Source organism: Silurus meridionalis, chromosome 2 (assembly GCF_014805685.1).
Source record: "Silurus meridionalis isolate SWU-2019-XX chromosome 2, ASM1480568v1, whole genome shotgun sequence".
In the NCBI taxonomy this organism is placed as follows: Eukaryota; Metazoa; Chordata; class Actinopteri; order Siluriformes; family Siluridae; genus Silurus; species Silurus meridionalis.
In genome coordinates this window covers 17,159,644-17,172,757 of record NC_060885.1, presented here as the reverse complement: position 1 = coordinate 17,172,757, position 13,114 = coordinate 17,159,644, and the positions used below count along the sequence as shown (strand labels likewise).

At 40.3% G+C, this 13,114-nt stretch overlaps 1 protein-coding gene across 4 annotated transcripts in view; it reads right to left on the bottom strand.

Moving 5' to 3' along the window:
- Positions 1 to 13,114, bottom strand: part of zmiz1a (zinc finger, MIZ-type containing 1a) — a 109,659-nt gene that overhangs the window by 64,577 nt on the left and 31,968 nt on the right. For 3 of the 4 annotated variants that reach the window (XM_046871020.1, XM_046871001.1, XM_046871029.1), the window contains exon 3: positions 5,315 to 5,389. The exons of the other annotated variant lie outside the window; for it this stretch is intronic. The gene's annotated coding sequence lies outside the window, so the exon portion shown is untranslated. The remainder of the gene's footprint in view (positions 1 to 5,314; positions 5,390 to 13,114) is intronic. 4 annotated transcript variants of the gene reach the window in all.

Sequence of the window (13,114 nt, the reverse complement as noted above, 5' to 3'; positions counted from 1 at the left end):
GGATTAAACAAACAAAGTTATTGTCCATATGTCCTCTTTGAGGACTGGTTACTAGTCCATGGTACATATGTTAGAAGTGTTGCGGCCATTGTGCAGCCATTAAATTCGTAAAATCATTCTCATAAGATAGCAAAGACATCAGGACGGTTGAGATGCACCTAACCAAGCATGCAGAGTAGCCTGTCTCATCAAACAACTACAGACTCACAGAGTGAAGCAACGTAATGCAGTATATATAAACTCTCTGCCACTGATTTAAAAGAACGCAAACTCCAATAACACTCTAAAAGCGAAAAAAAAAAAAACTAAGACAGCTCCCCTGCCACCTAAAGTGATTACCATGCACTTCACCAAGCAAGGGACTGCAGATGAATAATTCACCGCTTCAAAGCACGAAAATAGTCCAAACACACAACACAGACAGAGTGTTTCCAGTGAGCTGTGTGAGAGAGGAAAGTGGTGAATGAGAGGTCGAGTCTCTAACAGCCCAGCCTCAATGAGCGGGGGGGTAGGGTTTTTTTTTTCTTTCCATAGGAGCGCCGAGTGTATAAACAAGCAGGCGATTTGATTAAGTGTGTAATCGAGTGAGAACCGGAGCCCACACAGGCCCAACTCACTACAACACTCGCACTGCTTTGACACAAACCAGCTCATGGGGCTGCTAATGAGGGCAAGCTCAGAGTACAGGGTACACATCTAACACACACATACACACACACACACACACACACACACACACCTAGCTCGCCCTCCTTAACACCTGTGAACAGGCAAATACCATCATCATTTATTTACCAGTGGTTCTTAAATAATACAGGTCAAGTGAAAGATAAGTGTCTTCCTCTATAAAAATTAAATTACTTTCCCCCAAAATTGGCACAAATGATCACATAAAAGATATCAAGGGCACTATAATTTGCTGAAAATATAAATCACAGCATGGCACAAAAGTAGTAATAATGATGATGACATAATACAGTTTCACACTGCGTTCTAAAGAAATGGCATTCTTTCAAAACTGTAAATGGTTTTCATTCAGCCAGCGACATTGTTAGCTGCTGTGTGTGTATATACATCTGATCAGTAATGCCAAATAAAGGCTTTACTTCACTCAATTTAGCCTGGAAAATAATCTAATTTGTCTTATTGAGGTCATTAGACATGACTGAGAAATCAAAACACAATATATATATATTTAAAAAACATATTTAAATACACTTCCACAGTATTAAAATTGACCCCGCCCCACTCCAAACACTTGAAAACAGCTAATTAAAAGATTACTCCATGTACATATTATCATTTACAGTAATTTTTTTTAGAAATATACTGTAAATAATAATATGTACATGTAACAAACGTTTTTTTCTGATCTTTGAAAGGTAATTTTAGGGCGTGTTTTTTCACTATTGATATAATCTCAAACCTTGGCCAACCACTCTGTTAATGAAAAGCCCTGAAGTGCGGCTGTCCTTATAAAACTTGCTTAACATAACAGTGAAAGCCTTTTTCAAAGTTAACTATTGACAGTTATGCAATCATCCTTTCACTGTTTATCGAGTGTCTAGCTAAAGGTAAGAAAGAACTGCCTGATATCTGGACAAGTGTGACTGCTTTCTATCTAGACTCCAACTGGGAGCTCCTGTACGCCCTTTAGATAAACATGACAGATTCTCGTGTTTTACACTGCATTTAGTTCTTGTGCAATGAATATGGCAATGCTTTTGATATCAGTTATTGATAGCATAAATGTACCAATGTATTATAGAGGGAACATTTTTTTTATGTTAATGTAACCCATTAACACTGAAATAAACAGAGAAGAGGTTGTAAAACAAGCAATAAGAAGAACAACAACAACAAAAAAATAATAACAACACACATTTTTGTACCAAAAGCACCTTTAGAGCATTAAACACAAATATGAGATAAATATTGAAACACTTACACTGTGTGGCTAATGATTTTTGAAAATTCCTTGTTATTGATGTCTAAAAGCACTATGTTGGAGTACTAACGTCTTGAACGATCACTCAGTTGAAACAGTATCAATATAAAGATTACAAGATGAATCACATCACAGTGCAGAGTCTGCATAAGTAAGCTTAGAAAAACAATGAGTAGTAAATGATATTAATTAATAATTAGGGGGAAAACATACTTGCATAGTCCCACTGTATATTTTACTAGAAGACATCTGGTGCAATTACTCTGCTTAAAAATTTGCACTAGGTGTGATACAGTATCAGGGAGATCAAATGCTAGTTCATGGTGGAATGAAATGATCAGGAAACCCTTGTATGATGATTTACGAGTGCATTGTTTGTGTTCGGTAACCAAGGCTTGGTTCGTCCACCTCATTCCTGCCCTCATTCGAAAAAGTACCTTCAACAAACCGATTGAATGCACGGTGATTTAAATCTGAGCAGCCTGTGCCTACATGTTAAAACCTTGGCAGCGGCAGATGAGATCATGTCTCAGCCTGCTGTGAAGTCACGAATATTTACAGCAGTTACTCAACGGCAGCTGCGCATCATGCAACCCTGAGCTGCAAAACACACCCATTTTAGCATGCATGGTGTAGCATTTGCTTGAGTGAGGAAGAGGCTGAGTTTCAATGTTTTAGTGGCGTGTAGGTCAACCACAGCTAACAGGTAATAGAAGAAACCTTGAACATCGTAGTAAATGTTATGATTCGTCCCAAACAAGATCAGTAGGATCGAATTGCTCCATGGTTACATGCGTGCTTTTGTACAGCAACAGATCCAGTGACTGCCTCCTACCTGGATCTGTTTTTTCCCCCCACTAATGCTATTTGTCTCTGCTCTACATCCTCAAGCCCTTATGAATGGTGGACTAGAGAGCCATTTGTCTGCATGAGTAAGGTTAAAAGTATATATACGCTGGGATATGGCTGGAGCTCAGGGGAACCAGAGCATAGTGAGCCTGGCAAATTCATTCGTGTTATTTATTATCCATCTAACCATTGATCAAACACACTTAGACAACAATGAAGCCTGAAATGTGGTGAGCACTAAAAGTCCAAAAAAAAAAAAAGTTCTGTTTGCTTGCTTTCTAAAAGAGGAGCAAAGAAAAAAAAAAACTTGATTTGTTTTCATAGTTGGTTTCCTTCAGTGATGCCACTCGTGGGTTGCCCTTGGTGACTTTACACCCACGTTTCCTCTTCCTGGGGTTAACACGGTTTGTCGACAAAGCAAATCCTAAATCAACAATGTTGCCTGATATAAAATTACCATGATTTCAATACGCATGATTTTTCTGTGACAAGCTTCCTGCTATTGTACACGGGCCAAAATCAATAGCCTACTTCACTTAATAACAAAAGAACTTAATAACCATGCACAAGCTTGTCCCACAAGCCTATCAGTGCTATTTAAGAGAATGCATTATTGCGCTACAATACATGCATACACAAACAAATTCACTCCTGAATATTGAGCAGGATATATTTCACCATCCGCAGCCAAGACACTCCGGATTTGGTTGAACAGGAAGTGCTGGTGTTTTTAATTTTGGACTGCAGGTCTCTGTCACAGCAAGCCCACCAAACACACCACCACTGTACAACAGCAGCTCCCAGAAAACTAAAGAATGGCTCCATTATTCATAAACACACACACACACACACACACACACACACACACACACACACACACACACACACACACACACAGTGAGGTACAAACACCACTGACCTGCATCTTGTATAACCCATTTTTCTCCCTCTGCCTACTGGAAATTCCCCTGCTTGTAGATCTAAGCATTAAGCAGAGCGCATTGTTATACTGTAGGAATATTTTTCTGATAACAGATAGATCATAGCTTGGGAGCGCATCATTTTCATTACTACTAAAAGACCTCTAATTAGTATCTCAAACCTTTTAGGACTGCACACTGCATCTACACTCAAGACTTATATAAATGAATGCAGCACTTAACAAAGCATTTAATCATGCTTTATCCCAAAATCATTCTCTTCTCCTGTGAGGAGTCGGCTATGTATAATTACCGGGCTAATTGGTTTATAATCTTTAGCAATCACCCACTGCAGTAGGTACGAGCAAGGAAAAAGGTTATCCATTTTACTCTGAAAAAAAATATATATTATTTTATATACATGCGAGGATATGAAGTACGGTCTAACGCGAATTCACGCACGCACTTGCAAAGACAAATCTCGTTATTCTCCTAGCAGAGATTAACAGGCAAAGAGGGATCTTCTATATATGTTTGAGAGGATCAGCAATTTACACCCTGAGTATGCAGAGTCAAGAGGATCATACTGTAAAGTATACACTCGGTGCGTCAGGCGGAAACGGCATTGTGAATTATACCTGATGATTAAATACAGTTCACTCAACTGCAAAACCCTAATCCTAGTGCAAGTGAATGAAAGCCTACTTACTTTGGCCATTATGTCAGAGCCACTGTGTGTAAATGAACAAACTCTGTGTGTGTGTGTGTGTGTGTGTGTGTGTGTGTGTGTGTGTGTCTACGTGGGCATGCATGTGTGTGTTTATGAAACATCAGGAAATACCAAGCCAGGCATTCCAGCTCGTCAGCACCTCTGTTTCTCATGTGACTGGAGACACAGAGCCCAGATTGTGTGCAAGTTTGCTCGTTGTGGTTGATAAGAGAAATTTGGTAAAGTGAGGGAGAGAGAGATCGAGCAAGAGGGCTGGGAGAGGGAGGATAATCTGATATGCATGACTTGAAGATCTTCCTAGCTTCTCCTTTTCTTTTCTCTGGCACAAATCACAGTTTGCACCCGTAATTCACAGGTCGCTTCGCTCTTCCCTAAGAATCTGTCTGGTGATTCGCTCATTGGCGTAACGCACATGCCGTGTATACAGTATAGCTTCGGTCATACACAATGGCAGGGACAGGGTTTGGGATGGGACGCTAGCATTGAAAAAAAAAGTCAATATCTTATCTCGATAATTCCGGCTGGCATTAATAACGATGTGGAAAAACCGACACTAGCTTTGTGAGGAGAAACAACAAAGAGGCAGCGCGATTTGAGAGTCCCCGCTGCTAATTATGACTCATGTTGTACAGTGTTCTGCTGTTACTCAAAAACACTAAATGAATTTGTCATTTGCAGCGCTCAGGAAATATTACCTTACACAACACAATCCGTACAATTCCTGTTTTCACCGGCAATTACACAAGCAGGGAAGGTTCGGAAAGCAATCACGACCATGCAAGGAGCACGCATGATTGTAAATCTGTGATTGGAGTGAGAGTCATTAGGAGAAATGAGCAGTGAAGGATCATCAATCAAGAACCTTACCAGAGGATGCAGTAGGTTTCTTTGTTTAGTGTTTAGCAAATCCACTCTTATATCCTCATCAATCATAGAGCTGATCTGGAATGGAGAAACAAAGCATACTGTGTAAACACCTAAGCAAAGCAACACCATTATAATAATTTAACCGTGCATCAATTCTGTAGAGTTTGCCAACACGGCGTGGATGGTTTAACCTGATTAAAGGAAGCGGCATACCACAGCAACGCAAATATGGCAGAATATCACATTTCATAAGTTGCCAGCGTGAGCAAAGACAGGCGCAACCAACAAATTCAGATCTATTTTACATATACAGGAACGCATATATACGCGCAAATTCCCAAACGACTGATGACAAACATGTTCTATGTACAGTTTCGTTTTCCTCTCAGTAACATATCAGTTTATTGAAAACGTGCGAGATTTTGCCGGCTTCACAGTATAAAAAGAAAGTTGATTCCGTATCCCAAAACAAGCAATCTTTGATGGCGATTAAAACAGGTTTATATCAGTGAAAACACAAGAATCAATCTGAAAGTCCCACACAACCCACACAACATCATTAAAAATTCAACGGTATCAATCTTGCGTCAATCTGATCTGCCCCTCATGTGTGTTACTTATTAAATTAAACATTTTGCACATTCATTAAATGCTAATTCAAATTCAATTACATAGCAGAGAGAAGAAATCAAATGCTTGCTGTGTATGAAACCATATGCAGTAGGTAAAAGGAAAAAAAGTCAGTAATGATCTAATACTAATCCAGCTTTTTAACTCAATACAAATATCAGCTCAGTGCCTTTTTATTACTAAGTGTAACAATTCAGCAATCTATAGTCCTGATTACTGATCCCTGAGCAACTCTTCTAATATATCTAATATGAAGCAGGAGCAAAAAACATCGAAAATATCAGGTTTCGAGATGAGAGACTCTGCAATATGGAAGCATTATGAAATAATATGCATATTTATTACATTTAACATCACTAAGAAGACATTGCTGTAATGATTAGTTGCAGTTAACATTCGTGAAATACAATTTTGCCCAAATCCTGTGCAAAAAAAAAACAGATTTCTATTTAGTATACAAAAATGTAGTCATGCTTGTGTGCCAAGAGCAATCGCAAAGTTAATAAGAAAGCAGAAATATTAGCAGCTTGTTGTGCCAATGTTTCTGTTCTTATAATTTATAAGCCTCTTAGGAGAAAATTGGTCTGGATAAAGACGCTCGCGATGTGCAACGGGCAAGACTGCTTGTTTTGAGCAAGACGGCGTGTGCAGCCATGACTCACTCACCCCGTTCACCTACTTCATACATTTCATTTGTTCAGTAACTGGAAAATCATATAATCAGTACACAGTAGTACACATATCTTGAAGACAAGAAATCTCACTGCAAGCTGATGTTTTAAATTTTCAATAGATTTGCTGTTTGAGGTCACATGGTACTGTACGTTAATGGAAAACGATCACTGTGAGTAAGAGGGAATGCTGCGAAATCGACCCTGTTCTTGGATCTTGAAATGTATTTTTTTTTTTTTTACATTTCTGCAGTCAGTGTTAATATCAGCTGTATTTCTTTAATGCGGCGTATTGCTCTCTTCATTCCCACCTGTCTGTAATTACATATAAATATTTTAGGTCAGCTTTGGATAGAGTGAAACTGCTGATATTCTAATGGGATCATGCTGAGAGTATTAATAGCCTTGTTTATGGCAAATGTATTTCTTACTCATTTGGGACTGGGCATTTGAGAAGTGTCAGTGGTTCCAGTTTTTATACAGTACATCAGGTTAAGTCTTTCTTCATTAAGCCACCCATAAAAAAAAAAAAAAATGTTAACACAATAATACACGTTTCTCTACATATTATTATACTCATCACAATTATATAAAGCCTGCCTGATTAATGTAACCCTTTCATAAATTTGCTGACGTTTCAGATAAATGAAATTGGCCATATCTCCTTAATTAATTAAAAGCTATTCATTGTTCTATCAAACACTGATGTGTGTGTGAAAAAAATACGACCGCAGAGATCCTCTACAGGTTTTATTCCCTTCCCCTGGAGAGCGTCTACAGGATTTACTCAACCTAAGGACTTACTGAGAATAATGTTCAGGCAAAAGAATCATAGCTATTCCCTAAGGACTGCTACTGCTCCAGATTTCACATGAGCCACTGCTGCTTTAATTGGTTCGGTTAGGTTATTTAAGCAGATTTCTAATGGTGCATGGTATTGTCTTGCATTGTCTCGGAGTGCCGTTAGCTTGTCATAATTTGGAGTTATAATGCCAATAAGAGAGAGGGGTTTGCTGAGACTAACCCTACTCACATTAAAGCACAAAAATATGGTGTGGAAATGCAGAGCAATGAGATCTATGAGTGTAAAGTATACAGATGATGAAAGGGGAAAAGGAAAGTGGAAAGAAAAGGCACACACCGCTTGATTATCCGCACTTTCGCACTGACTGAACACAAATGGAAAGACATCTAAGGCGGACCTCCTCCGGTTCTTGGACTGCGCCGGTGCTCAGATGGGCTCTTGGATTGGCCTGTATTGTCTGTGCTCCACACTCATTAGCTGAGTCAAGGAGGGACTTACTGGGGTGTTTAGCTCGCCAGGCTTGTGTGGCAGCTCAACAAGCACTCCCAGCTGGAGCACTGCACTCTCATCACAGCTGCACACATACAATTAGTGCAGGTGCAGCCAACGGGGTGAACTGGTACCACACAGACACTTTTACTCTCTCTCCCTCACACACACACACACACACACACACACACACACACACAAACATCGGGGTGAGGTGTTTCACACTTCCACCGACCATCAGCACTCAGAGTGTGTACTTTCTTTTTCAGATTTTTTAATGCGCTTCAACATGATGTGTCACTCAGTATAAGTAAATCATGTTTTAGCTCAATTACTGTTCTGAGTTTAAGTGTTTAATGCAGAGCCTGGTCTGTCAGAACTACATGAATATTTCTCAGATCATAGCCAAACCTGGCATTCCATCATCTCATGACACTAAATTAGTTTGAGAGCGAGATAGGTTTAACGTACTGTCTGCATTTTTATAAATAACCCGAGAGGAAAATGGAATGTGGGCATACGCTTTTTTTCCCCTCTGACCTAATACTGAGGCTAAGAGCTCTGCTTGCAAAACATTATCACAGAGCTGTGTGCAACGGCAAAATTGCACAACAAAAGCAGGCACTGATTTGCGAGTTGTTTATTTAGGGGCCTCTAGAGGTAAAATAAATTCTGCTTGTTTTTGGCTTTGTCTTTCTTCCACATGGAGAAAAGACAAAGATGAGTTGCTCTCTGCAGAACGCCGCTTATGCCGTGATCATCTTACGTCAGGATTAATCTCTGATGGATGCCATTAAGCGGAGCAGCCAGCAAAACGCACATCTCTGATCACAAATGGGATGGGCACCTGTTTTTTCTAGGTTTTTTTTTTCTTTGTATAATCTTTATTGTATTTTTCTTTTTTTTTTTAGTATTTTCTTGCATCAAGTTTAGCATGAGATGGCCATTCTGCAGATATTCAGAACTAATTACCTCAGGTTCCTTTGTGTGTAAAGTAAGGGATTTTTTTTACCTTCACTCGCATAGTTAAATACACTCACTGATCATATGAGCATAATGTAAGGCTTTTTGAGAAAAACTAGTCTTTAAAGCAAGCGGTCTACAGTACGCCAAATATGATAATGACGAGGAGAAGCAAAGCCACAAGGGTCATCAAAGGAGGAATGAAAGCTATCAGCAGCATTAAGTATCACACTTTGTTCTGGTATTCTGTTTGAATTTCAATCAACCGCCGATTGACAAAAAAAATACGCGTGAATGGCGACACACTCGTGATCTCTTCCACATGTCCCTAGGAAGCATACAAATGCTTTCTCTATAGCATAGAACCTAACTGGCTTGCATTATTTCGAACAAAGGTCTCATTATTTATTGAAATAAACCGCCTACAAAAAAAGCTGATCTAAATTTAATATTAGACTTTGTCAACAGTGCTAAACAAATCAGCAGAATGCCTGATAGACCTCATTTCTAATCATTATCACCTGAATAGATTGCTAATATATTGCCGGAAATCTGCGTCTTGCGATTTTTGAAGTTTCAGGATCTAAAAACATATATGTGGGAATTTTTAATTACTAAGCTTGGCAGCTGCAAAATACCACACTAGCCCACAAGTTCACAATGGCCCTTTCATTCAAACTCCAGAAAAACAGGCAAGCAGCCAACACTACCAACCAGCAGCACTGGGCCAAGCCGTAGCACTGCGCCAAATCGAGCAGACAACCACAGACACGCACACAGGCAGGGGACTGACCGACACTTTTACATGTGTGACACCAGGCAGAGAAACGCATGGAGACACAGTGGGCCATCTTCCACCACGCAGACTATACACACCTAACAATTACCAAGCCTAATTTATTTGCAAAGCTAAATTCAGTTTATTGGCATCTAATTGTCTAAAGAATCAGAGGGTCAGCCATAGCAGGCGCCTCCCACTGCAGTCAATGGGGTGAGATTGAGTCTATCTCAGCAAAGATGAGCGAGATTCCAGCTCGGGCTGTAGCATTCCACAAGCTGGCGCCCATTACAGAGTAAAAGGGGATTAAAACAACTTGAATTCCCTGTGGAAAGGTGATTCTCAAGATGGTGACCTCAGCACTAGCTTATACTCTGACTTTTCAAAGATCTGTTGTATCATATTACAAAAAGTAAGAATAACGTTACCTGTACGATATATTAAATTGTATAAGAAATGGTTTTGAGAAAACAGAATTGAGCTTTTTTTCTAAACATGGCTTCTTTATATTTGTACTGTAGACACAATGCTAATGTACCAGTAACAGTAAAGTCTCCAGCTTATAGTTTACCATAGAAAAAACAACATAAATACACACATTATCTTACATTGTTTTATCAGAAAATCCAATGTGTGTAAGAGGGTTGATTTCTCACAATTTTTTTTTGCAGAATTACAAATTATTACAAATCATTTACATGACTCCAGTTGTAAAGTTTCATTTGTATAATTATTTTTTAAATGTTAGCCAATGCCTTCTGAGCCCAGTGTGATTGATGGTGATATTTGAGTATGTAGTTTAGGAAATGGTTAGCTCCTGTAACCTCATAGCTCCAGTCAACTTCAGACCCCAAACATGTCTTGACAGATTGTACACATTTGAGGTGAGGGGAAAATTGTGTTTAATTTTGCTCAAAAAAACTGCTTTAAAGCATGAGTAAGATGGATCTACCCAAAAACATCTAAATTAACAATTGAAGGCTCCAGATTTACTCCTACAGTTACAAATCCCACACGGCAACAAATGAGCTTTAATTACACACAAATGTCACAGAGCGAGGAGTGAAAGTAGTGAAGGAAAAAAGCACCAAAGTGTTGGCAGTAGCAAACTGCTCCTGCTGGAGTGAGGTCAGCAGTGCAGGCACACAAAATAATTTGCCGCTTTCGGAAAGCTGCTTCCTCTTTTGTTTCATCACCTCATTCTCCCTTTGTTAGTGTTCGGAAATGCCTTGAGTGAGGAATGAAAATACTGGCATGTCCCTGCAGCTTGAAATGAGTGTTTCTGCAGCTGCAACGTGCGCTCGCCTCATCAGAACAGGGCGGTCAGGTCAGGTTTCCCCCACAGATAGCCATATTAACCGAAAAAAAAAAAAGCATAAACACCCACATCACATTTCACAGTGAAAGCTTCTGAGTCATGAGGGTTACGGACGATCTTCAGAAAACAAAATCGCCCCTCCAGTTTTCAATTTCTAGCATAATAAACAAATCCCATACATGCACGTCACCAGAGGGTTTGGGATGGAGGGATTTAATTTATGAAGGTATTTATCAGTAAATTACGAGTTTGGAGATTTCAGTGTCAAACATGATTATTCCTTGTGATATATTAGGCATATGGCTTGAAATTCAAGTCATAAATCTAACACTGAGTTTTTAAGAAAACCCGGGGGGAAAAAAAAAGAAAACCCAAGATTAGTTTTGGTGTTCTGAAATTTTACCTGGTCAACCATCATGTCTATAGTCTATTTTCTCCAATAAAAATTGTGTTTGCAACTCTGGCAAAAAATATTAATGCCTACTGCTGCTCTGATTTAGGTTTTGCTCCCTCTGTTGAGACATCACTGGTATTCCAGTTCTCAAACATGCCAGCGTGACTGTAAAAAAGAAATGCAACTTAGCATGCAGCAACATTCCTTTGTCAGGAACGAAAGTAGCCCGGCCCTAAGGTGAGAAAACCGCAACAAAACTGACAACCGCATTCAATTCTGGGTTATGCAGGAGGTCATACTGAGGCCATACCGAGCAACAGCACAATTATTATATGCTTGTAGCAAATCTGTTTAAGATCTTTCTAATCGCCATCGCATTGTTGCACCACATTGTTCATATGCCGCTGCATGTGGTGGTATCATGACCTTACCACCATGCCTCTGCGCTTTCCCATTAAGTGCACAGCTCCCAGTAATTTTAGATGAGTCAAACTGCCTTTCTGGCTCACTCCAATTAGGCCTGGGCAGGCCAATCTCGCACTGCAGGCCTTTTTAGCCAAAGACAGCGGGGTGACGGTGATGACATCGAGATGGCGTGTGTGGAACCCTGAGGGCCACACTAAGGAGACAGAAATATCCCCCTCTGACAGACAGGGATACATGACACTGTGCATGCAGCTGTCTAAATGTTGCTCCTGTCTTTCTGTCGCTCTTTCTTTCTCTCTCATTCGCTCCCTCACACTCTCTCTTTCAAAACGTACGCACGCTGACTGCTTGTCTGCAGCTGAAGTGAGAAGTCAGGCCAACAGTTGGACATGAGTATGCAAGATGGATGGGGCTAGCGGCTGCCCGAGCCTTCTACATAACCCGGAGACAGCCTCAGACGTTATCAATTAAACAGGTCACGGTGCTGAGAATAATTCACTCTCCGCTATGTCGGTCTGGACAGGGTAACAGTGCATGCAACTCATCCTGGCAGGAACTATTTGCTTCTCAAAACAGTGGGATCGGTTTGGTTTGCGTGTATGCGTATGCCAGAGAGATTGCATTGTGTCTGTCATTCGGAGCTGTGCAAAAGGGTCGCCATTGTGACCCTTGAAACCTGACATCAAACGTGTTCACATTTCACTGCATTCAAAGAAAACGGTACAGTTTCATTTCGGTGCTAATCTCAAACATCGAAACATCTGCATTAAGTTACATCAAACCTGCACAGCATTCAAAAAATTCCCACGAACAGTCTGGCTCCTGGATCCCATGTTCCTGATGCTAAATGCTGCACACGATCCCACTACTCCCAGTGCAATCAGAGGAAACCATGTTTAATAGCTAGTTTTCAGTACCTTCTGCTAATTAGACACACCATTCTCTCACTCTGTGATTCATTAACACAAATATGCAGGCCTTAAACGCAAGCTGGTTGCTTTTCAACCCGGCCCTCCCGGGACAGAGTGGAGCTGGAGGAGGCCTCGCTGCTGATGAAATCATTTCCATTCAGATAGCGAATCTCCTGCTGCGTTTATAACGCACACCACATTCCTCCCTCTTGTCGTGCATTCACACACATCCTTACTGAATCCATAAAATATTTTCCCCATGCTGTATCCACTTAATTGACTTTTTTTTTTTTTTTGGTGGATCAGCTAGTGCCGGAAATACGCAACCACATGTGCAGGTGCTGCTGGAAGCCCCCGATCAGATGAGAAGCCAAGTCCCAAACAGCAGGAACCGAACAGCCCGCCACACCTGTCT